The sequence below is a fragment of the Microcebus murinus genome, chromosome 18 (assembly GCF_040939455.1).
Source record: "Microcebus murinus isolate Inina chromosome 18, M.murinus_Inina_mat1.0, whole genome shotgun sequence".
NCBI classification, from domain to species: Eukaryota; Metazoa; Chordata; class Mammalia; order Primates; family Cheirogaleidae; genus Microcebus; species Microcebus murinus.
The window spans coordinates 1,486,132-1,507,500 of NC_134121.1; the positions used below are offsets into that span (position 1 = coordinate 1,486,132).

At 63.0% G+C, this 21,369-nt stretch overlaps 6 non-coding genes across 6 annotated transcripts; all 6 read right to left on the reverse strand.

Annotated features, from left to right (window-relative positions):
* Window positions 1–527: 527 nt before the first annotated feature.
* LOC142862029 (5S ribosomal RNA) lies at window positions 528–646 on the reverse strand. Its single transcript, XR_012913175.1, has one exon. It is a non-coding gene; the product is annotated as a 5S ribosomal RNA (ribosomal RNA).
* Window positions 647–4,431: 3,785 nt separating this feature from the next.
* Window positions 4,432–4,550, reverse strand: LOC142862030 (5S ribosomal RNA). The gene has a single exon (XR_012913176.1). It is a non-coding gene; the product is annotated as a 5S ribosomal RNA (ribosomal RNA).
* A 3,800-nt stretch (window positions 4,551–8,350) lies between these two features.
* On the reverse strand, window positions 8,351–8,469 carry LOC142862031 (5S ribosomal RNA). Its single transcript, XR_012913177.1, has one exon. It is a non-coding gene; the product is annotated as a 5S ribosomal RNA (ribosomal RNA).
* Window positions 8,470–12,256: 3,787 nt separating this feature from the next.
* Window positions 12,257–12,375, reverse strand: LOC142862033 (5S ribosomal RNA). The gene has a single exon (XR_012913179.1). It is a non-coding gene; the product is annotated as a 5S ribosomal RNA (ribosomal RNA).
* Window positions 12,376–16,161: 3,786 nt separating this feature from the next.
* On the reverse strand, window positions 16,162–16,280 carry LOC142862034 (5S ribosomal RNA). The gene has a single exon (XR_012913180.1). It is a non-coding gene; the product is annotated as a 5S ribosomal RNA (ribosomal RNA).
* A 3,790-nt stretch (window positions 16,281–20,070) lies between these two features.
* On the reverse strand, window positions 20,071–20,189 carry LOC142862035 (5S ribosomal RNA). The gene has a single exon (XR_012913181.1). It is a non-coding gene; the product is annotated as a 5S ribosomal RNA (ribosomal RNA).
* Between the last annotated feature and the right edge of the window lie 1,180 nt (window positions 20,190–21,369).

Consider the following 21,369-nt stretch of genomic DNA (forward strand, 5'->3'; position numbering starts at 1 on the left):
TACTCCCATCATCTGCTTGAAAAGAGAGAGAAAAGAAAATGCAATCCTAGAGGTAAGAGACACTTTTTAAAAATAATGAATCCGAAGAGAAAAGTAAAAGGAGGCCTGTGGAGCAGGTCTGGGTGTGACTCCGGATCCCCCAACATCAGGTGCCACCACCAAAGATTCCTGCGTGTAGCCCATAGAACCCCAAAAGCAACGGGACGAGTTCTGGTCACATACTCCCTCAAAATGACATCCTGGCCTTCTTCTGGAACTCCCTCCCCTCTCAGACTCTCAAGGTTTCCTCCAGCGTGTCGGTTCCCACAGAGCAGACCTTTGGTCTGAGACCTGACAGTCCAGATGCCACGCATGCTGCCGCGTGGCGGCGGTGTCGCGGCTTGGGACAAGAGGAGGCCCCACGGTGCGGGCTGGGGCGCCAGGCACCGCGCGGGCGCTGAGGGTGGGGGTGACCCCCACCCCGGGCCGCCGCCTCGCTCCCAGAAAGGGGACAGAACAAGAGGCAAGAAAAAAAAAAAAAAAGCAGCAGCCTGTGGCACCCGGTATTCCCAGGCGGTCTCCCATCCAAGTACTAACCAGGCCCGACCCTGCTTAGCTTCCGAGACCAGACGAGATCGGGGGCGTTCAGGGTGGTGTGGCCCTAGACCGCGGCGGAGGGCGCCCCTGCCCCGCTCGAGAAGCCGAGCCTCTCTGGGCTTCCCCGCCGCCGCCTCCCGCCCCAGGCCCCGCGCCGGGCCGGGCCGGGCCGGTTGAGTTCGCCGGCCGGGTCCCGCTGGCTCCCAGGGACGGGGGTGATGGGCGGGGCGGGGCGGGGCGGGGCGGGGTGGGGGGCTGTCTCTCTATACACACACACACACACTCACACTCACTCACACTCACACAAGATGCGCCTCCACGGCTGGACTCGCCAAGGTGGAGCCCTCCCAGCCCCCCTCGTCTCCTCGCCCGGCCTCCTTCACCTACCCGCTGCCCACCCCCAGCGCGTCGCTGCCGCTGACTGCGCACGCGCGGGACGCTCGCCCTTTGACCCCAGCCAGGGGCCGCCCTCCCCCACAACCCCTTTCAGCTGCGCCCCCCCCTCGCCCTGTGGGTGGGCTGCCGCCTATTCCCCCGGGCCAGGGCTGGGGCACAGCCAGTGTATGGGGCGTCTCTCTCTGGGGATGTGTCCCATGGGTGGGGTGGGGTGGCGTGGTTTGGGGGGCGCTGAAGAAATCAGTCCCCTCCATCTCCTACCTCTGGAAAACGCCCAAGCCCGTGGAGAACTGCCGGCACCGCTTCGTGGGGGCCGGGACCCTCCTCCGTGTCCTCCTGTGGCCCAGTCCAAGGGGCCTGGGCCTGGCCGGGGCTGCATTGGACCCCGACCACCCTGGCGTGTGGACTCGCTAAAAATCGGCCATTAGATATTGGATTCCAGCTTCCTGGAGGTCATTTCACTAATGAGTGCACCGGAAAGAGTTTCCTAATCCATCTGTGAGGGTGGCAACTGAAAGAGAATTTTAAAGCTGACAGAATAGGCGAGGGAAGGCATAGGAGATTTCCACACCCAGCAAGGAAGACTTTCCCGAAATGGAAGAAAGAAACGAGCAAACAGAGACACCGGTAGCCCGCCCGGAAAAGAGTCTGCCCCTGAGAGAAAGCACCCTGACCAGGTTCACCCGTGGGTGGGTGGCGAGCCAGCGGCATTCAGAAGAGCGAGGCCCGCAGTCTGTGCGGAAGACACCTGCGCTCGGGTGTGTGTGGCGGCGGTGTGTGTGGCGGCGCGATTCACAAGCAGCTCTAGATGTTAAACCAAGGAGAAGCCAGGGAGTTCCCAACGCCCCAGGTGTCCTCAGCCCACGACTGGCTGCTGTGGGAATGCGAAGCCCGGCTCCTTGTCTCAGAGCGGGGTTCCCAGGAGGATCAGGCTGAAGCTGGGACTTGGCCTCAAAGTGTCCCCTCGCATAGCCACCCCCTTCCCCTTCCTGCTCCTCTACTCCTGGTGCCCCTCCATCCAGGGGCCAGACCTTAAAGAGTCACCGCAAGAGAATCCTGGTCCCAAAGGAGCCTTCTGGGGGACCGGTGCTGAGAGAGGTTGTGGGCATGGCCCGCTGGGGCTCTGCCCGACCCAGGGCTGAGAGATGCCACCTCCCAGCTCTGGGTCCCTGCAGGAAGTGTTGGCAAGCACAGGGCCGGTCCTCCAAAGGCCCAGGTGCAGGGAGCCCAGGCCAAGCAGCCTGTGGAAGAAGCCACTTGCCGTGCCACCCCGGGAACAGGACTGCAGGCCCCGGCCCTTCCCACCTCCTCCTCCTCCTCCTCCGCCCCGCACCCCCCCCCCGACATGGCACAGGGCTCAGAGACACCTCAGACTCTTGCTACCCAAAGTGCAAAGGGCATCAGTTGCTCCTCCAAACCCCCCGCCCAGCAGACCGCGTTGTCCAGCCAGCCCCCGGGCCTCCCTGGGGTGCCCAGCACAAAAGTGCAGACACCCACCGGACCCTCAGTCTCAGTTTTCGGAGGTTTTTGCCACTCTAAGGACCCGCAGGCCAGCTGGGCCTTCGGGCAGGACAGAGAGCCCCGGAATCCGACGTGGAGAGCTGCGTGTACGTCCGCATCAGGAGGCGGTCCCCACCTCCGCGGCTCTCCCCTTGCGGGGAGCGGCAGCCCAGCCGGCAGCCGCAGGGCCTCAGGGAAGACACCAGGCTGGGCCCCCGCGGCACAGCGGGGGCACGTCCCCCGCACTCACGCGACTTAGGGACGGCTGCTGGAGACTGCTGCGGCCACCCTGCTGCCGGGTTTCTGGAGGGCTTCCTGGAAGCAGCATCCACACCAAGCCCTTGGAAGGCCCAGGCGACGGAGGAGCCGGTCAGGCAGGGGCCGAGGACGGTGAGAGGCCGGGCGGGAAGGAGCGTGTCAGGCAGGGGCAGAGGACGGTGACCGGCCGGGCGGGGAGGAGCCGGTCAGGCGGGGGCCCAGGACAGTGACGGGCCTGGCCGGGGAGGAGTGCGTCAGGCAGGGGCAGAGGAGACGGGCTGGGTAAGGGTTAGGGTTACAGTTAGGGCACAATTCACAATCCCAAAGACGTGGAAGCGACCCGAGTGCCCATCCATCCAGGAGTGCATCAATAAAATGTGGCGCGTGGACACCACGGAGTGCCATTCGGCTGTGAGGAGCAGCGGTGAGAGGGCGCCTCTCGTGTTCTCCTGGCCAGAGCTGGAACCCGTTCCAGTAAGCCAAGTATCCCGAGAATGGACACACGAGCACCACGTGAGCGCGCTCACCAGCAAATTGGTACGAACGGATGGACGCCTAAGTGGACAGAGAGGAATCACCTTCATCGGGTGGGTGTCGGGCGGGTGGGGGGAGGGGAGGGGCATACACATCCATTAGGCATGGGGTGGGTGCGCACCGACTGGGGGATGGGCGCACTTGAAGCTCTGACCCGAGGGGGGAGGCTTGGAGAGGGCAAGGCACCCGACCTTAACATTGGTACCCCCACAATACGCTGGAACAACATGAGAGGTATATGAATAAGAACACAGGGGGGGCCGGGCGCGGTGGCTCACGCCTGTAATCCTAGCTCTCTGGGAGGCCGAGGCGGGCGGATTGCTCCAGGTCAGGAGTTCGAAACCAGCCTGAGCAAGAGCGAGACCCCGTCTCTACTAAAAATAGAAAGAAATTAATTGGCCAACTAATATATATAGAAAAACACAGCCGGGCGTGGTGGTGCATGCCTGTAGTCCCAACTACTCGGGAGGCTGAGGCAGCAGGATTGCTTGAGCCCGGAGATTGAGGTTGCTGTGAGCTAGGCTGACGCCATGGCACTCACTCTAGCCTGGGCAGCAAAACGAGACTCTGTCTCAAAAAAAAAAAAAAAAGAACACAGGGGGGAGGGCGGCACGGGCAACACATGTCACCTGAATACTTGTACTCCCATCATCTGCTTGAAAAGAGAGAGAAAAGAAAATGCAATCCTAGAGGTAAGAGACACTTTTTAAAAATAATGAATCCGAAGAGAAAAGTAAAAGGAGGCCTGTGGAGCAGGTCTGGGTGTGACTCCGGATCCCCCAACATCAGGTGCCACCACCAAAGATTCCTGCGTGTAGCCCATAGAACCCCAAAAGCAACGGGACGAGTTCTGGTCACATACTCCCTCAAAATGACATCCTGGCCTTCTTCTGGAACTCCCTCCCCTCTCAGACTCTCAAGGTTTCCTCCAGCGTGTCGGTTCCCACAGAGCAGACCTTTGGTCTGAGACCTGACAGTCCAGATGCCACGCATGCTGCCGCGTGGCGGCGGTGTCGCGGCTTGGGACAAGAGGAGGCCCCACGGTGCGGGCTGGGGCGCCAGGCACCGCGCGGGCGCTGAGGGTGGGGGTGACCCCCACCCCGGGCCGCCGCCTCGCTCCCAGAAAGGGGACAGAACAAGAGGCAAGAAAAAAAAAAAAAAAGCAGCAGCCTGTGGCACCCGGTATTCCCAGGCGGTCTCCCATCCAAGTACTAACCAGGCCCGACCCTGCTTAGCTTCCGAGACCAGACGAGATCGGGGGCGTTCAGGGTGGTGTGGCCCTAGACCGCGGCGGAGGGCGCCCCTGCCCCGCTCGAGAAGCCGAGCCTCTCTGGGCTTCCCCGCCGCCGCCTCCCGCCCCAGGCCCCGCGCCGGGCCGGGCCGGGCCGGTTGAGTTCGCCGGCCGGGTCCCGCTGGCTCCCAGGGACGGGGGTGATGGGCGGGGCGGGGCGGGGCGGGGCGGGGTGGGGGGCTGTCTCTCTATACACACACACACACACTCACACTCACTCACACTCACACAAGATGCGCCTCCACGGCTGGACTCGCCAAGGTGGAGCCCTCCCAGCCCCCCTCGTCTCCTCGCCCGGCCTCCTTCACCTACCCGCTGCCCACCCCCAGCGCGTCGCTGCCGCTGACTGCGCACGCGCGGGACGCTCGCCCTTTGACCCCAGCCAGGGGCCGCCCTCCCCCACAACCCCTTTCAGCTGCGCCCCCCCCTCGCCCTGTGGGTGGGCTGCCGCCTATTCCCCCCGGGCCAGGGCTGGGGCACAGCCAGTGTATGGGGCGTCTCTCTCTGGGGATGTGTCCCATGGGTGGGGTGGGGTGGCGTGGTTTGGGGGGCGCTGAAGAAATCAGTCCCCTCCATCTCCTACCTCTGGAAAACGCCCAAGCCCGTGGAGAACTGCCGGCACCGCTTCGTGGGGGCCGGGACCCTCCTCCGTGTCCTCCTGTGGCCCAGTCCAAGGGGCCTGGGCCTGGCCGGGGCTGCATTGGACCCCGACCACCCTGGCGTGTGGACTCGCTAAAAATCGGCCATTAGATATTGGATTCCAGCTTCCTGGAGGTCATTTCACTAATGAGTGCACCGGAAAGAGTTTCCTAATCCATCTGTGAGGGTGGCAACTGAAAGAGAATTTTAAAGCTGACAGAATAGGCGAGGGAAGGCATAGGAGATTTCCACACCCAGCAAGGAAGACTTTCCCGAAATGGAAGAAAGAAACGAGCAAACAGAGACACCGGTAGCCCGCCCGGAAAAGAGTCTGCCCCTGAGAGAAAGCACCCTGACCAGGTTCACCCGTGGGTGGGTGGCGAGCCAGCGGCATTCAGAAGAGCGAGGCCCGCAGTCTGTGCGGAAGACACCTGCGCTCGGGTGTGTGTGACGGCGGTGTGTGTGGCGGCGCGATTCACAAGCAGCTCTAGATGTTAAACCAAGGAGAAGCCAGGGAGTTCCCAACGCCCCAGGTGTCCTCAGCCCACGACTGGCTGCTGTGGGAATGCGAAGCCCGGCTCCTTGTCTCAGAGCGGGGTTCCCAGGAGGATCAGGCTGAAGCTGGGACTTGGCCTCAAAGTGTCCCCTCGCATGGCCACCCCCTTCCCCTTCCTGCTCCTCTACTCCTGGTGCCCCTCCATCCAGGGGCCAGACCTTAAAGAGTCACCGCAAGAGAATCCTGGTCCCAAAGGAGCATTCTGGGGGACCGGTGCTGAGAGAGGTTGTGGGCATGGCCCGCTGGGGCTCTGCCCGACCCAGGGCTGAGAGATGCCACCTCCCAGCTCTGGGTCCCTGCAGGAAGTGTTGGCAAGCACAGGGCCGGTCCTCCAAAGGCCCAGGTGCAGGGAGCCAAGGCCAAGCAGCCTGTGGAAGAAGCCACTTGCCGTGCCACCCCGGGAACAGGACTGCAGGCCCCGGCCCTTCCCACCTCCTCCTCCTCCTCCTCCTCCAACTCCCCCCCGCCCCACCCCCACAGGGCACAGGGCTCAGAGACACCTCAGACTCTTGCTACCCAAAGTGCAAAGGGCATCAGTTGCTCCTCCAACCCCCCCCCCCCCCGCCCAGCAGACCACGTTGTCCAGCCAGCCCCCGGGCCTCCCTGGGGTGCCCAGCACAAAAGTGCAGACACCCACCGGACCCTCAGTCTCAGTTTTCGGAGGTTTTTGCCACTCTAAGGACCCGCAGGCCAGCTGGGCCTTCGGGCAGGACAGAGAGCCCCGGAATCCGACGTGGAGAGCTGCGTGTACGTCCCCATCATGATGCGGTCCCCACCTCCGCGGCTCTCCCCTTGCGGGGAGCGGCAGCCCAGCCGGCAGCCGCAGGGCCTCAGGGAAGACACCAGGCTGGGCCCCCGCGGCACAGCTGGGGCACGTCCCCCGCACTCACGCGACTTAGGGACGGCTGCTGGAGACTGCTGCGGCCACCCTGCTGCCGGGTTTCTGGAGGGCTTCCTGGAAGCAGCATCCACACCAAGCCCTTGGAAGGCCCAGGCGACGGAGGAGCCGGTCAGGCAGGGGCCGAGGACGGTGAGAGGCCGGGCGGGAAGGAGCGTGTCAGGCAGGGGCAGAGGACGGTGACCGGCCGGGCGGGGAGGAGCCGGTCAGGCGGGGGCCCAGGACAGTGACGGGCCTGGCCGGGGAGGAGTGCGTCAGGCAGGGGCAGAGGAGACGGGCTGGGTAAGGGTTAGGGTTACAGTTAGGGCACAATTCACAATCCCAAAGACGTGGAAGCGACCCGAGTGCCCATCCATCCAGGAGTGCATCAATAAAATGTGGCGCGTGGACACCACGGAGTGCCATTCGGCTGTGAGGAGCAGCGGTGAGAGGGCGCCTCTCGTGTTCTCCTGGCCAGAGCTGGAACCCGTTCCAGTAAGCCAAGTATCCCGAGAATGGACACACGAGCACCACGTGAGCGCGCTCACCAGCAAATTGGTACGAACGGATGGACGCCTAAGTGGACAGAGAGGAATCACCTTCATCGGGTGGGTGTCGGGCGGGTGGGGGGAGGGGAGGGGCATACACATCCATTAGGCATGGGGTGGGTGCGCACCGACTGGGGGATGGGCGCACTTGAAGCTCTGACCCGAGGGGGGAGGCTTGGAGAGGGCAAGGCACCCGACCTTAACATTGGTACCCCCACAATACGCTGGAACAACATGAGAGGTATATGAATAAGAACACAGGGGGGGCCGGGCGCGGTGGCTCACGCCTGTAATCCTAGCTCTCTGGGAGGCCGAGGCGGGCGGATTGCTCCAGGTCAGGAGTTCGAAACCAGCCTGAGCAAGAGCGAGACCCCGTCTCTACTAAAAATAGAAAGAAATTAATTGGCCAACTAATATATATAGAAAAACACAGCCGGGCGTGGTGGTGCATGCCTGTAGTCCCAACTACTCGGGAGGCTGAGGCAGCAGGATTGCTTGAGCCCGGAGATTGAGGTTGCTGTGAGCTAGGCTGACGCCATGGCACTCACTCTAGCCTGGGCAGCAAAACGAGACTCTGTCTCAAAAAAAAAAAAAAAAAGAACACAGGGGGGAGGGCGGCACGGGCAACACATGTCACCTGAATACTTGTACTCCCATCATCTGCTTGAAAAGAGAGAGAAAAGAAAATGCAATCCTAGAGGTAAGAGACACTTTTTAAAAATAATGAATCCGAAGAGAAAAGTAAAAGGAGGCCTGTGGAGCAGGTCTGGGTGTGACTCCGGATCCCCCAACATCAGGTGCCACCACCAAAGATTCCTGCGTGTAGCCCATAGAACCCCAAAAGCAACGGGACGAGTTCTGGTCACATACTCCCTCAAAATGACATCCTGGCCTTCTTCTGGAACTCCCTCCCCTCTCAGACTCTCAAGGTTTCCTCCAGCGTGTCGGTTCCCACAGAGCAGACCTTTGGTCTGAGACCTGACAGTCCAGATGCCACGCATGCTGCCGCGTGGCGGCGGTGTCGCGGCTTGGGACAAGAGGAGGCCCCACGGTGCGGGCTGGGGCGCCAGGCACCGCGCGGGCGCTGAGGGTGGGGGTGACCCCCACCCCGGGCCGCCGCCTCGCTCCCAGAAAGGGGACAGAACAAGAGGCAAGAAAAAAAAAAAAAAAGCAGCAGCCTGTGGCACCCGGTATTCCCAGGCGGTCTCCCATCCAAGTACTAACCAGGCCCGACCCTGCTTAGCTTCCGAGACCAGACGAGATCGGGGGCGTTCAGGGTGGTGTGGCCCTAGACCGCGGCGGAGGGCGCCCCTGCCCCGCTCGAGAAGCCGAGCCTCTCTGGGCTTCCCCGCCGCCGCCTCCCGCCCCAGGCCCCGCGCCGGGCCGGGCCGGGCCGGTTGAGTTCGCCGGCCGGGTCCCGCTGGCTCCCAGGGACGGGGGTGATGGGCGGGGCGGGGCGGGGCGGGGCGGGGTGGGGGGCTGTCTCTCTATACACACACACACACACTCACACTCACTCACACTCACACAAGATGCGCCTCCACGGCTGGACTCGCCAAGGTGGAGCCCTCCCAGCCCCCCTCGTCTCCTCGCCCGGCCTCCTTCACCTACCCGCTGCCCACCCCCAGCGCGTCGCTGCCGCTGACTGCGCACGCGCGGGACGCTCGCCCTTTGACCCCAGCCAGGGGCCGCCCTCCCCCACAACCCCTTTCAGCTGCGCCCCCCCCTCGCCCTGTGGGTGGGCTGCCGCCTATTCCCCCGGGCCAGGGCTGGGGCACAGCCAGTGTATGGGGCGTCTCTCTCTGGGGATGTGTCCCATGGGTGGGGTGGGGTGGCGTGGTTTGGGGGGCGCTGAAGAAATCAGTCCCCTCCATCTCCTACCTCTGGAAAACGCCCAAGCCCGTGGAGAACTGCCGGCACCGCTTCGTGGGGGCCGGGACCCTCCTCCGTGTCCTCCTGTGGCCCAGTCCAAGGGGCCTGGGCCTGGCCGGGGCTGCATTGGACCCCGACCACCCTGGCGTGTGGACTCGCTAAAAATCGGCCATTAGATATTGGATTCCAGCTTCCTGGAGGTCATTTCACTAATGAGTGCACCGGAAAGAGTTTCCTAATCCATCTGTGAGGGTGGCAACTGAAAGAGAATTTTAAAGCTGACAGAATAGGCGAGGGAAGGCATAGGAGATTTCCACACCCAGCAAGGAAGACTTTCCCGAAATGGAAGAAAGAAACGAGCAAACAGAGACACCGGTAGCCCGCCCGGAAAAGAGTCTGCCCCTGAGAGAAAGCACCCTGACCAGGTTCACCCGTGGGTGGGTGGCGAGCCAGCGGCATTCAGAAGAGCGAGGCCCGCAGTCTGTGCGGAAGACACCTGCGCTCGGGTGTGTGTGGCGGCGGTGTGTGTGGCGGCGCGATTCACAAGCAGCTCTAGATGTTAAACCAAGGAGAAGCCAGGGAGTTCCCAACGCCCCAGGTGTCCTCAGCCCACGACTGGCTGCTGTGGGAATGCGAAGCCCGGCTCCTTGTCTCAGAGCGGGGTTCCCAGGAGGATCAGGCTGAAGCTGGGACTTGGCCTCAAAGTGTCCCCTCGCATAGCCACCCCCTTCCCCTTCCTGCTCCTCTACTCCTGGTGCCCCTCCATCCAGGGGCCAGACCTTAAAGAGTCACCGCAAGAGAATCCTGGTCCCAAAGGAGCCTTCTGGGGGACCGGTGCTGAGAGAGGTTGTGGGCATGGCCCGCTGGGGCTCTGCCCGACCCAGGGCTGAGAGATGCCACCTCCCAGCTCTGGGTCCCTGCAGGAAGTGTTGGCAAGCACAGGGCCGGTCCTCCAAAGGCCCAGGTGCAGGGAGCCCAGGCCAAGCAGCCTGTGGAAGAAGCCACTTGCCGTGCCACCCCGGGAACAGGACTGCAGGCCCCGGCCCTTCCCACCTCCTCCTCCTCCTCCTCCGCCCCGCACCCCCCCCCCCGACATGGCACAGGGCTCAGAGACACCTCAGACTCTTGCTACCCAAAGTGCAAAGGGCATCAGTTGCTCCTCCAAACCCCCCGCCCAGCAGACCGCGTTGTCCAGCCAGCCCCCGGGCCTCCCTGGGGTGCCCAGCACAAAAGTGCAGACACCCACCGGACCCTCAGTCTCAGTTTTCGGAGGTTTTTGCCACTCTAAGGACCCGCAGGCCAGCTGGGCCTTCGGGCAGGACAGAGAGCCCCGGAATCCGACGTGGAGAGCTGCGTGTACGTCCGCATCAGGAGGCGGTCCCCACCTCCGCGGCTCTCCCCTTGCGGGGAGCGGCAGCCCAGCCGGCAGCCGCAGGGCCTCAGGGAAGACACCAGGCTGGGCCCCCGCGGCACAGCGGGGGCACGTCCCCCGCACTCACGCGACTTAGGGACGGCTGCTGGAGACTGCTGCGGCCACCCTGCTGCCGGGTTTCTGGAGGGCTTCCTGGAAGCAGCATCCACACCAAGCCCTTGGAAGGCCCAGGCGACGGAGGAGCCGGTCAGGCAGGGGCCGAGGACGGTGAGAGGCCGGGCGGGAAGGAGCGTGTCAGGCAGGGGCAGAGGACGGTGACCGGCCGGGCGGGGAGGAGCCGGTCAGGCGGGGGCCCAGGACAGTGACGGGCCTGGCCGGGGAGGAGTGCGTCAGGCAGGGGCAGAGGAGACGGGCTGGGTAAGGGTTAGGGTTACAGTTAGGGCACAATTCACAATCCCAAAGACGTGGAAGCGACCCGAGTGCCCATCCATCCAGGAGTGCATCAATAAAATGTGGCGCGTGGACACCACGGAGTGCCATTCGGCTGTGAGGAGCAGCGGTGAGAGGGCGCCTCTCGTGTTCTCCTGGCCAGAGCTGGAACCCGTTCCAGTAAGCCAAGTATCCCGAGAATGGACACACGAGCACCACGTGAGCGCGCTCACCAGCAAATTGGTACGAACGGATGGACGCCTAAGTGGACAGAGAGGAATCACCTTCATCGGGTGGGTGTCGGGCGGGTGGGGGGAGGGGAGGGGCATACACATCCATTAGGCATGGGGTGGGTGCGCACCGACTGGGGGATGGGCGCACTTGAAGCTCTGACCCGAGGGGGGAGGCTTGGAGAGGGCAAGGCACCCGACCTTAACATTGGTACCCCCACAATACGCTGGAACAACATGAGAGGTATATGAATAAGAACACAGGGGGGGCCGGGCGCGGTGGCTCACGCCTGTAATCCTAGCTCTCTGGGAGGCCGAGGCGGGCGGATTGCTCCAGGTCAGGAGTTCGAAACCAGCCTGAGCAAGAGCGAGACCCCGTCTCTACTAAAAATAGAAAGAAATTAATTGGCCAACTAATATATATAGAAAAACACAGCCGGGCGTGGTGGTGCATGCCTGTAGTCCCAACTACTCGGGAGGCTGAGGCAGCAGGATTGCTTGAGCCCGGAGATTGAGGTTGCTGTGAGCTAGGCTGACGCCATGGCACTCACTCTAGCCTGGGCAGCAAAACGAGACTCTGTCTCAAAAAAAAAAAAAAAAAGAACACAGGGGGGAGGGCGGCACGGGCAACACATGTCACCTGAATACTTGTACTCCCATCATCTGCTTGAAAAGAGAGAGAAAAGAAAATGCAATCCTAGAGGTAAGAGACACTTTTTAAAAATAATGAATCCGAAGAGAAAAGTAAAAGGAGGCCTGTGGAGCAGGTCTGGGTGTGACTCCGGATCCCCCAACATCAGGTGCCACCACCAAAGATTCCTGCGTGTAGCCCATAGAACCCCAAAAGCAACGGGACGAGTTCTGGTCACATACTCCCTCAAAATGACATCCTGGCCTTCTTCTGGAACTCCCTCCCCTCTCAGACTCTCAAGGTTTCCTCCAGCGTGTCGGTTCCCACAGAGCAGACCTTTGGTCTGAGACCTGACAGTCCAGATGCCACGCATGCTGCCGCGTGGCGGCGGTGTCGCGGCTTGGGACAAGAGGAGGCCCCACGGTGCGGGCTGGGGCGCCAGGCACCGCGCGGGCGCTGAGGGTGGGGGTGACCCCCACCCCGGGCCGCCGCCTCGCTCCCAGAAAGGGGACAGAACAAGAGGCAAGAAAAAAAAAAAAAAAGCAGCAGCCTGTGGCACCCGGTATTCCCAGGCGGTCTCCCATCCAAGTACTAACCAGGCCCGACCCTGCTTAGCTTCCGAGACCAGACGAGATCGGGGGCGTTCAGGGTGGTGTGGCCCTAGACCGCGGCGGAGGGCGCCCCTGCCCCGCTCGAGAAGCCGAGCCTCTCTGGGCTTCCCCGCCGCCGCCTCCCGCCCCAGGCCCCGCGCCGGGCCGGGCCGGGCCGGTTGAGTTCGCCGGCCGGGTCCCGCTGGCTCCCAGGGACGGGGGTGATGGGCGGGGCGGGGCGGGGCGGGGCGGGGTGGGGGGCTGTCTCTCTATACACACACACACACACTCACACTCACTCACACTCACACAAGATGCGCCTCCACGGCTGGACTCGCCAAGGTGGAGCCCTCCCAGCCCCCCTCGTCTCCTCGCCCGGCCTCCTTCACCTACCCGCTGCCCACCCCCAGCGCGTCGCTGCCGCTGACTGCGCACGCGCGGGACGCTCGCCCTTTGACCCCAGCCAGGGGCCGCCCTCCCCCACAACCCCTTTCAGCTGCGCCCCCCCCTCGCCCTGTGGGTGGGCTGCCGCCTATTCCCCCGGGCCAGGGCTGGGGCACAGCCAGTGTATGGGGCGTCTCTCTCTGGGGATGTGTCCCATGGGTGGGGTGGGGTGGCGTGGTTTGGGGGGCGCTGAAGAAATCAGTCCCCTCCATCTCCTACCTCTGGAAAACGCCCAAGCCCGTGGAGAACTGCCGGCACCGCTTCGTGGGGGCCGGGACCCTCCTCCGTGTCCTCCTGTGGCCCAGTCCAAGGGGCCTGGGCCTGGCCGGGGCTGCATTGGACCCCGACCACCCTGGCGTGTGGACTCGCTAAAAATCGGCCATTAGATATTGGATTCCAGCTTCCTGGAGGTCATTTCACTAATGAGTGCACCGGAAAGAGTTTCCTAATCCATCTGTGAGAGTGGCAACTGAAAGAGAATTTTAAAGCTGACAGAATAGGCGAGGGAAGGCATAGGAGATTTCCACACCCAGCAAGGAAGACTTTCCCGAAATGGAAGAAAGAAACGAGCAAACAGAGACACCGGTAGCCCGCCCGGAAAAGAGTCTGCCCCTGAGAGAAAGCACCCTGACCAGGTTCACCCGTGGGTGGGTGGCGAGCCAGCGGCATTCAGAAGAGCGAGGCCCGCAGTCTGTGCGGAAGACACCTGCGCTCGGGTGTGTGTGGCGGCGGTGTGTGTGGCGGCGCGATTCACAAGCAGCTCTAGATGTTAAACCAAGGAGAAGCCAGGGAGTTCCCAACGCCCCAGGTGTCCTCAGCCCACGACTGGCTGCTGTGGGAATGCGAAGCCCGGCTCCTTGTCTCAGAGCGGGGTTCCCAGGAGGATCAGGCTGAAGCTGGGACTTGGCCTCAAAGTGTCCCCTCGCATAGCCACCCCCTTCCCCTTCCTGCTCCTCTACTCCTGGTGCCCCTCCATCCAGGGGCCAGACCTTAAAGAGTCACCGCAAGAGAATCCTGGTCCCAAAGGAGCCTTCTGGGGGACCGGTGCTGAGAGAGGTTGTGGGCATGGCCCGCTGGGGCTCTGCCCGACCCAGGGCTGAGAGATGCCACCTCCCAGCTCTGGGTCCCTGCAGGAAGTGTTGGCAAGCACAGGGCCGGTCCTCCAAAGGCCCAGGTGCAGGGAGCCCAGGCCAAGCAGCCTGTGGAAGAAGCCACTTGCCGTGCCACCCCGGGAACAGGACTGCAGGCCCCGGCCCTTCCCACCTCCTCCTCCTCCTCCTCCGCCCCGCACCCCCCCCCCGACATGGCACAGGGCTCAGAGACACCTCAGACTCTTGCTACCCAAAGTGCAAAGGGCATCAGTTGCTCCTCCAAACCCCCCGCCCAGCAGACCGCGTTGTCCAGCCAGCCCCCGGGCCTCCCTGGGGTGCCCAGCACAAAAGTGCAGACACCCACCGGACCCTCAGTCTCAGTTTTCGGAGGTTTTTGCCACTCTAAGGACCCGCAGGCCAGCTGGGCCTTCGGGCAGGACAGAGAGCCCCGGAATCCGACGTGGAGAGCTGCGTGTACGTCCGCATCAGGAGGCTGTCCCCACCTCCGCGGCTCTCCCCTTGCGGGGAGCGGCAGCCCAGCCGGCAGCCGCAGGGCCTCAGGGAAGACACCAGGCTGGGCCCCCGCGGCACAGCGGGGGCACGTCCCCCGCACTCACGCGACTTAGGGACGGCTGCTGGAGACTGCTGCGGCCACCCTGCTGCCGGGTTTCTGGAGGGCTTCCTGGAAGCAGCATCCACACCAAGCCCTTGGAAGGCCCAGGCGACGGAGGAGCCGGTCAGGCAGGGGCCGAGGACGGTGAGAGGCCGGGCGGGAAGGAGCGTGTCAGGCAGGGGCAGAGGACGGTGACCGGCCGGGCGGGGAGGAGCCGGTCAGGCGGGGGCCCAGGACAGTGACGGGCCTGGCCGGGGAGGAGTGCGTCAGGCAGGGGCAGAGGAGACGGGCTGGGTAAGGGTTAGGGTTACAGTTAGGGCACAATTCACAATCCCAAAGACGTGGAAGCGACCCGAGTGCCCATCCATCCAGGAGTGCATCAATAAAATGTGGCGCGTGGACACCACGGAGTGCCATTCGGCTGTGAGGAGCAGCGGTGAGAGGGCGCCTCTCGTGTTCTCCTGGCCAGAGCTGGAACCCGTTCCAGTAAGCCAAGTATCCCGAGAATGGACACACGAGCACCACGTGAGCGCGCTCACCAGCAAATTGGTACGAACGGATGGACGCCTAAGTGGACAGAGAGGAATCACCTTCATCGGGTGGGTGTCGGGCGGGTGGGGGGAGGGGAGGGGCATACACATCCATTAGGCATGGGGTGGGTGCGCACCGACTGGGGGATGGGCGCACTTGAAGCTCTGACCCGAGGGGGGAGGCTTGGAGAGGGCAAGGCACCCGACCTTAACATTGGTACCCCCACAATACGCTGGAACAACATGAGAGGTATATGAATAAGAACACAGGGGGGGCCGGGCGCGGTGGCTCACGCCTGTAATCCTAGCTCTCTGGGAGGCCGAGGCGGGCGGATTGCTCCAGGTCAGGAGTTCGAAACCAGCCTGAGCAAGAGCGAGACCCCGTCTCTACTAAAAATAGAAAGAAATTAATTGGCCAACTAATATATATAGAAAAACACAGCCGGGCGTGGTGGTGCATGCCTGTAGTCCCAACTACTCGGGAGGCTGAGGCAGCAGGATTGCTTGAGCCCGGAGATTGAGGTTGCTGTGAGCTAGGCTGACGCCATGGCACTCACTCTAGCCTGGGCAGCAAAACGAGACTCTGTCTCAAAAAAAAAAAAAAAAAGAACACAGGGGGGAGGGCGGCACGGGCAACACATGTCACCTGAATACTTGTACTCCCATCATCTGCTTGAAAAGAGAGAGAAAAGAAAATGCAATCCTAGAGGTAAGAGACACTTTTTAAAAATAATGAATCCGAAGAGAAAAGTAAAAGGAGGCCTGTGGAGCAGGTCTGGGTGTGACTCCGGATCCCCCAACATCAGGTGCCACCACCAAAGATTCCTGCGTGTAGCCCATAGAACCCCAAAAGCAACGGGACGAGTTCTGGTCACATACTCCCTCAAAATGACATCCTGGCCTTCTTCTGGAACTCCCTCCCCTCTCAGACTCTCAAGGTTTCCTCCAGCGTGTCGGTTCCCACAGAGCAGACCTTTGGTCTGAGACCTGACAGTCCAGATGCCACGCATGCTGCCGCGTGGCGGCGGTGTCGCGGCTTGGGACAAGAGGAGGCCCCACGGTGCGGGCTGGGGCGCCAGGCACCGCGCGGGCGCTGAGGGTGGGGGTGACCCCCACCCCGGGCCGCCGCCTCGCTCCCAGAAAGGGGACAGAACAAGAGGCAAGAAAAAAAAAAAAAAAGCAGCAGCCTGTGGCACCCGGTATTCCCAGGCGGTCTCCCATCCAAGTACTAACCAGGCCCGACCCTGCTTAGCTTCCGAGACCAGACGAGATCGGGGGCGTTCAGGGTGGTGTGGCCCTAGACCGCGGCGGAGGGCGCCCCTGCCCCGCTCGAGAAGCCGAGCCTCTCTGGGCTTCCCCGCCGCCGCCTCCCGCCCCAGGCCCCGCGCCGGGCCGGGCCGGGCCGGTTGAGTTCGCCGGCCGGGTCCCGCTGGCTCCCAGGGACGGGGGTGATGGGCGGGGCGGGGCGGGGCGGGGCGGGGTGGGGGGCTGTCTCTCTATACACACACACACACACTCACACTCACTCACACTCACACAAGATGCGCCTCCACGGCTGGACTCGCCAAGGTGGAGCCCTCCCAGCCCCCCTCGTCTCCTCGCCCGGCCTCCTTCACCTACCCGCTGCCCACCCCCAGCGCGTCGCTGCCGCTGACTGCGCACGCGCGGGACGCTCGCCCTTTGACCCCAGCCAGGGGCCGCCCTCCCCCACAACCCCTTTCAGCTGCGCCCCCCCCTCGCCCTGTGGGTGGGCTGCCGCCTATTCCCCCGGGCCAGGGCTGGGGCACAGCCAGTGTATGGGGCGTCTCTCTCTGGGGATGTGTCCCATGGGTGGGGTGGGGTGGCGTGGTTTGGGGGGCGCTGAAGAAATCAGTCCCCTCCATCTCCTACCTCTGGAAAACGCCCAAGCCCGTGGAGAACTGCCGGCACCGCTTCGTGGGGGCCGGGACCCTCCTCCGTGTCCTCCTGTGGCCCAGTCCAAGGGGCCTGGGCCTGGCCGGGGCTGCATTGGACCCCGACCACCCTGGCGTGTGGACTCGCTAAAAATCGGCCATTAGATATTGGATTCCAGCTTCCTGGAGGTCATTTCACTAATGAGTGCACCGGAAAGAGTTTCCTAATCCATCTGTGAGGGTGGCAACTGAAAGAGAATTTTAAAGCTGACAGAATAGGCGAGGGAAGGCATAGGAGATTTCCACACCCAGCAAGGAAGACTTTCCCGAAATGGAAGAAAGAAACGAGCAAACAGAGACACCGGTAGCCCGCCCGGAAAAGAGTCTGCCCCTGAGAGAAAGCACCCTGACCAGGTTCACCCGTGGGTGGGTGGCGAGCCAGCGGCATTCAGAAGAGCGAGGCCCGCAGTCTGTGCGGAAGACACCTGCGCTCGGGTGTGTGTGGCGGCGGTGTGTGTGGCGGCGCGATTCACAAGCAGCTCTAGATGTTAAACCAAGGAGAAGCCAGGGAGTTCCCAACGCCCCAGGTGTCCTCAGCCCACGACTGGCTGCTGTGGGAATGCGAAGCCCGGCTCCTTGTCTCAGAGCGGGGTTCCCAGGAGGATCAGGCTGAAGCTGGGACTTGGCCTCAAAGTGTCCCCTCGCATAGCCACCCCCTTCCCCTTCCTGCTCCTCTACTCCTGGTGCCCCTCCATCCAGGGGCCAGACCTTAAAGAGTCACCGCAAGAGAATCCTGGTCCCAAAGGAGCCTTCTGGGGGACCGGTGCTGAGAGAGGTTGTGGGCATGGCCCGCTGGGGCTCTGCCCGACCCAGGGCTGAGAGATGCCACCTCCCAGCTCTGGGTCCCTGCAGGAAGTGTTGGCAAGCACAGGGCCGGTCCTCCAAAGGCCCAGGTGCAGGGAGCCCAGGCCAAGCAGCCTGTGGAAGAAGCCACTTGCCGTGCCACCCCGGGAACAGGACTGCAGGCCCCGGCCCTTCCCACCTCCTCCTCCTCCTCCTCCGCCCCGCACCCCCCCCCCCCGACATGGCACAGGGCTCAGAGACACCTCAGACTCTTGCTACCCAAAGTGCAAAGGGCATCAGTTGCTCCTCCAAACCCCCCGCCCAGCAGACCGCGTTGTCCAGCCAGCCCCCGGGCCTCCCTGGGGTGCCCAGCACAAAAGTGCAGACACCCACCGGACCCTCAGTCTCAGTTTTCGGAGGTTTTTGCCACTCTAAGGACCCGCAGGCCAGCTGGGCCTTCGGGCAGGACAGAGAGCCCCGGAATCCGACGTGGAGAGCTGCGTGTACGTCCGCATCAGGAGGCGGTCCCCACCTCCGCGGCTCTCCCCTTGCGGGGAGCGGCAGCCCAGCCGGCAGCCGCAGGGCCTCAGGGAAGACACCAGGCTGGGCCCCCGCGGCACAGCGGGGGCACGTCCCCCGCACTCACGCGACTTAGGGACGGCTGCTGGAGACTGCTGCGGCCACCCTGCTGCCGGGTTTCTGGAGGGCTTCCTGGAAGCAGCATCCACACCAAGCCCTTGGAAGGCCCAGGCGACGGAGGAGCCGGTCAGGCAGGGGCCGAGGACGGTGAGAGGCCGGGCGGGAAGGAGCGTGTCAGGCAGGGGCAGAGGACGGTGACCGGCCGGGCGGGGAGGAGCCGGTCAGGCGGGGGCCCAGGACAGTGACGGGCCTGGCCGGGGAGGAGTGCGTCAGGCAGGGGCAGAGGAGACGGGCTGGGTAAGGGTTAGGGTTACAGTTAGGGCACAATTCACAATCCCAAAGACGTGGAAGCGACCCGAGTGCCCATCCATCCAGGAGTGCATCAATAAAATGTGGCGCGTGGACACCACGGAGTGCCATTCGGCTGTGAGGAGCAGCGGTGAGAGGGCGCCTCTCGTGTTCTCCTGGCCAGAGCTGGAACCCGTTCCAGTAAGCCAAGTATCCCGAGAATGGACACACGAGCACCACGTGAGCGCGCTCACCAGCAAATTGGTACGAACGGATGGACGCCTAAGTGGACAGAGAGGAATCACCTTCATCGGGTGGGTGTCGGGCGGGTGGGGGGAGGGGAGGGGCATACACATCCATTAGGCATGGGGTGGGTGCGCACCGACTGGGGGATGGGCGCACTTGAAGCTCTGACCCGAGGGGGGAGGCTTGGAGAGGGCAAGGCACCCGACCTTAACATTGGTACCCCCACAATACGCTGGAACAACATGAGAGGTATATGAATAAGAACACAGGGGGGGCCGGGCGCGGTGGCTCACGCCTGTAATCCTAGCTCTCTGGGAGGCCGAGGCGGGCGGATTGCTCCAGGTCAGGAGTTCGAAACCAGCCTGAGCAAGAGCGAGACCCCGTCTCTACTAAAAATAGAAAGAAATTAATTGGCCAACTAATATATATAGAAAAACACAGCCGGGCGTGGTGGTGCATGCCTGTAGTCCCAACTACTCGGGAGGCTGAGGCAGCAGGATTGCTTGAGCCCGGAGATTGAGGTTGCTGTGAGCTAGGCTGACGCCATGGCACTCACTCTAGCCTGGGCAGCAAAACGAGACTCTGTCTCAAAAAAAAAAAAAAAAAGAACACAGGGGGGAGGGCGGCACGGGCAACACATGTCACCTGAATACTTGTACTCCCATCATCTGCTTGAAAAGAGAGAGAAAAGAAAATGCAATCCTAGAGGTAAGAGACACTTTTTAAAAATAATGAATCCGAAGAGAAAAGTAAAAGGAGGCCTGTGGAGCAGGTCTGGGTGTGACTCCGGATCCCCCAACATCAGGTGCCACCACCAAAGATTCCTGCGTGTAGCCCATAGAACCCCAAAAGCAACGGGACGAGTTCTGGTCACATACTCCCTCAAAATGACATCCTGGCCTTCTTCTGGAACTCCCTCCCCTCTCAGACTCTCAAGGTTTCCTCCAGCGTGTCGGTTCCCACAGAGCAGACCTTTGGTCTGAGACCTGACAGTCCAGATGCCACGCATGCTGCCGCGTGGCGGCGGTGTCGCGGCTTGGGACAAGAGGAGGCCCCACGGTGCGGGCTGGGGCGCCAGGCACCGCGCGGGCGCTGAGGGTGGGGGTGACCCCCACCCCGGGCCGCCGCCTCGCTCCCAGAAAGGGGACAGAACAAGAGGCAAGAAAAAAAAAAAAAAAAAGCAGCAGCCTGTGGCACCCGGTATTCCCAGGCGGTCTCCCATCCAAGTACTAACCAGGCCCGACCCTGCTTAGCTTCCGAGACCAGACGAGATCGGGGGCGTTCAGGGTGGTGTGGCCCTAGACGGCGGCGGAGGGCGCCCCTGCCCCGCTCGAGAAGCCGAGCCTCTCTGGGCTTCCCCGCCGCCGCCTCCCGCCCCAGGCCCCGCGCCGGGCCGGGCCGGGCCGGTTGAGTTCGCTGGCCAGGTCCCGCTGGCTCCCAGGGACGGGGGTGATGGGCGGGGCGGGGCGGGGCGGGGCGGGGTGGGGGGCTGTCTCTCTATACACACACACACACACACTCACACTCACTCACACTCACACAAGATGCGCCTCCACGGCTGGACTCGCCAAGGTGGAGCCCTCCCAGCCCCCCTCGTCTCCTCGCCCGGCCTCCTTCACCTACCCGCTGCCCACCCCCAGCGCGTCGCTGCCGCTGACTGCGCACGCGCGGGACGCTCGCCCTTTGACCCCAGCCAGGGGCCGCCCTCCCCCACAACCCCTTTCAGCTGCGCCCCCCCCCTCGCCCTGTGGGTGGGCTGCCGCCTATTCCCCCGGGCCAGGGCTGGGACACAGCCAGTGTATGGGGCGTCTCTCTCTGGGGATGTGTCCCATGGGTGGGGTGGGGTGGCGTGGTTTGGGGGGCGCTGAAGAAATCAGTCCCCTCCATCTCCTACCTCTGGAAAACGCCCAAGCCCGTGGAGAACTGCCGGCACCGCTTCGTGGGGGCCGGGACCCTCCTCCGTGTCCTCCTGTGGCCCAGTCCAAGGGGCCTGGGCCTGGCCGGGGCTGCATTGGACCCCGACCACCCTGGCGTGTGGACTCGCTAAAAATCGGCCATTAGATATTGGATTCCAGCTTCCTGGAGGTCATTTCACTAATGAGTGCACCGGAAAGAGTTTCCTAATCCATCTGTGAGGGTGGCAACTGAAGGAGAATTTTAAAGCTGACAGAATAGGCGAGGGAAGGCATAGGAGATTTCCACACCCAGCAAGGAAGACTTTCCCGAAATGGAAGAAAGAAACGAGCAAACAGAGACACCGGTAGCCTGCCCGGAAAAGAGTCTGCCCCTGAGAGAAAGCACCCTGACCAGGTTCACCCGTGGGTGGGTGGCGAGCTAGCGGCATTCAGAAGAGCGAGGCCCGCAGTCTGTGTGGAAGACACCTGCACTCTGGTGTGTGTGGCGGCGCGATTCACAAGCAGCTCTAGATGTTAAACCAAGGAGAAGCCAGGGAGTTCCCAACGCCCCAGGTGTCCTCAGCCCACG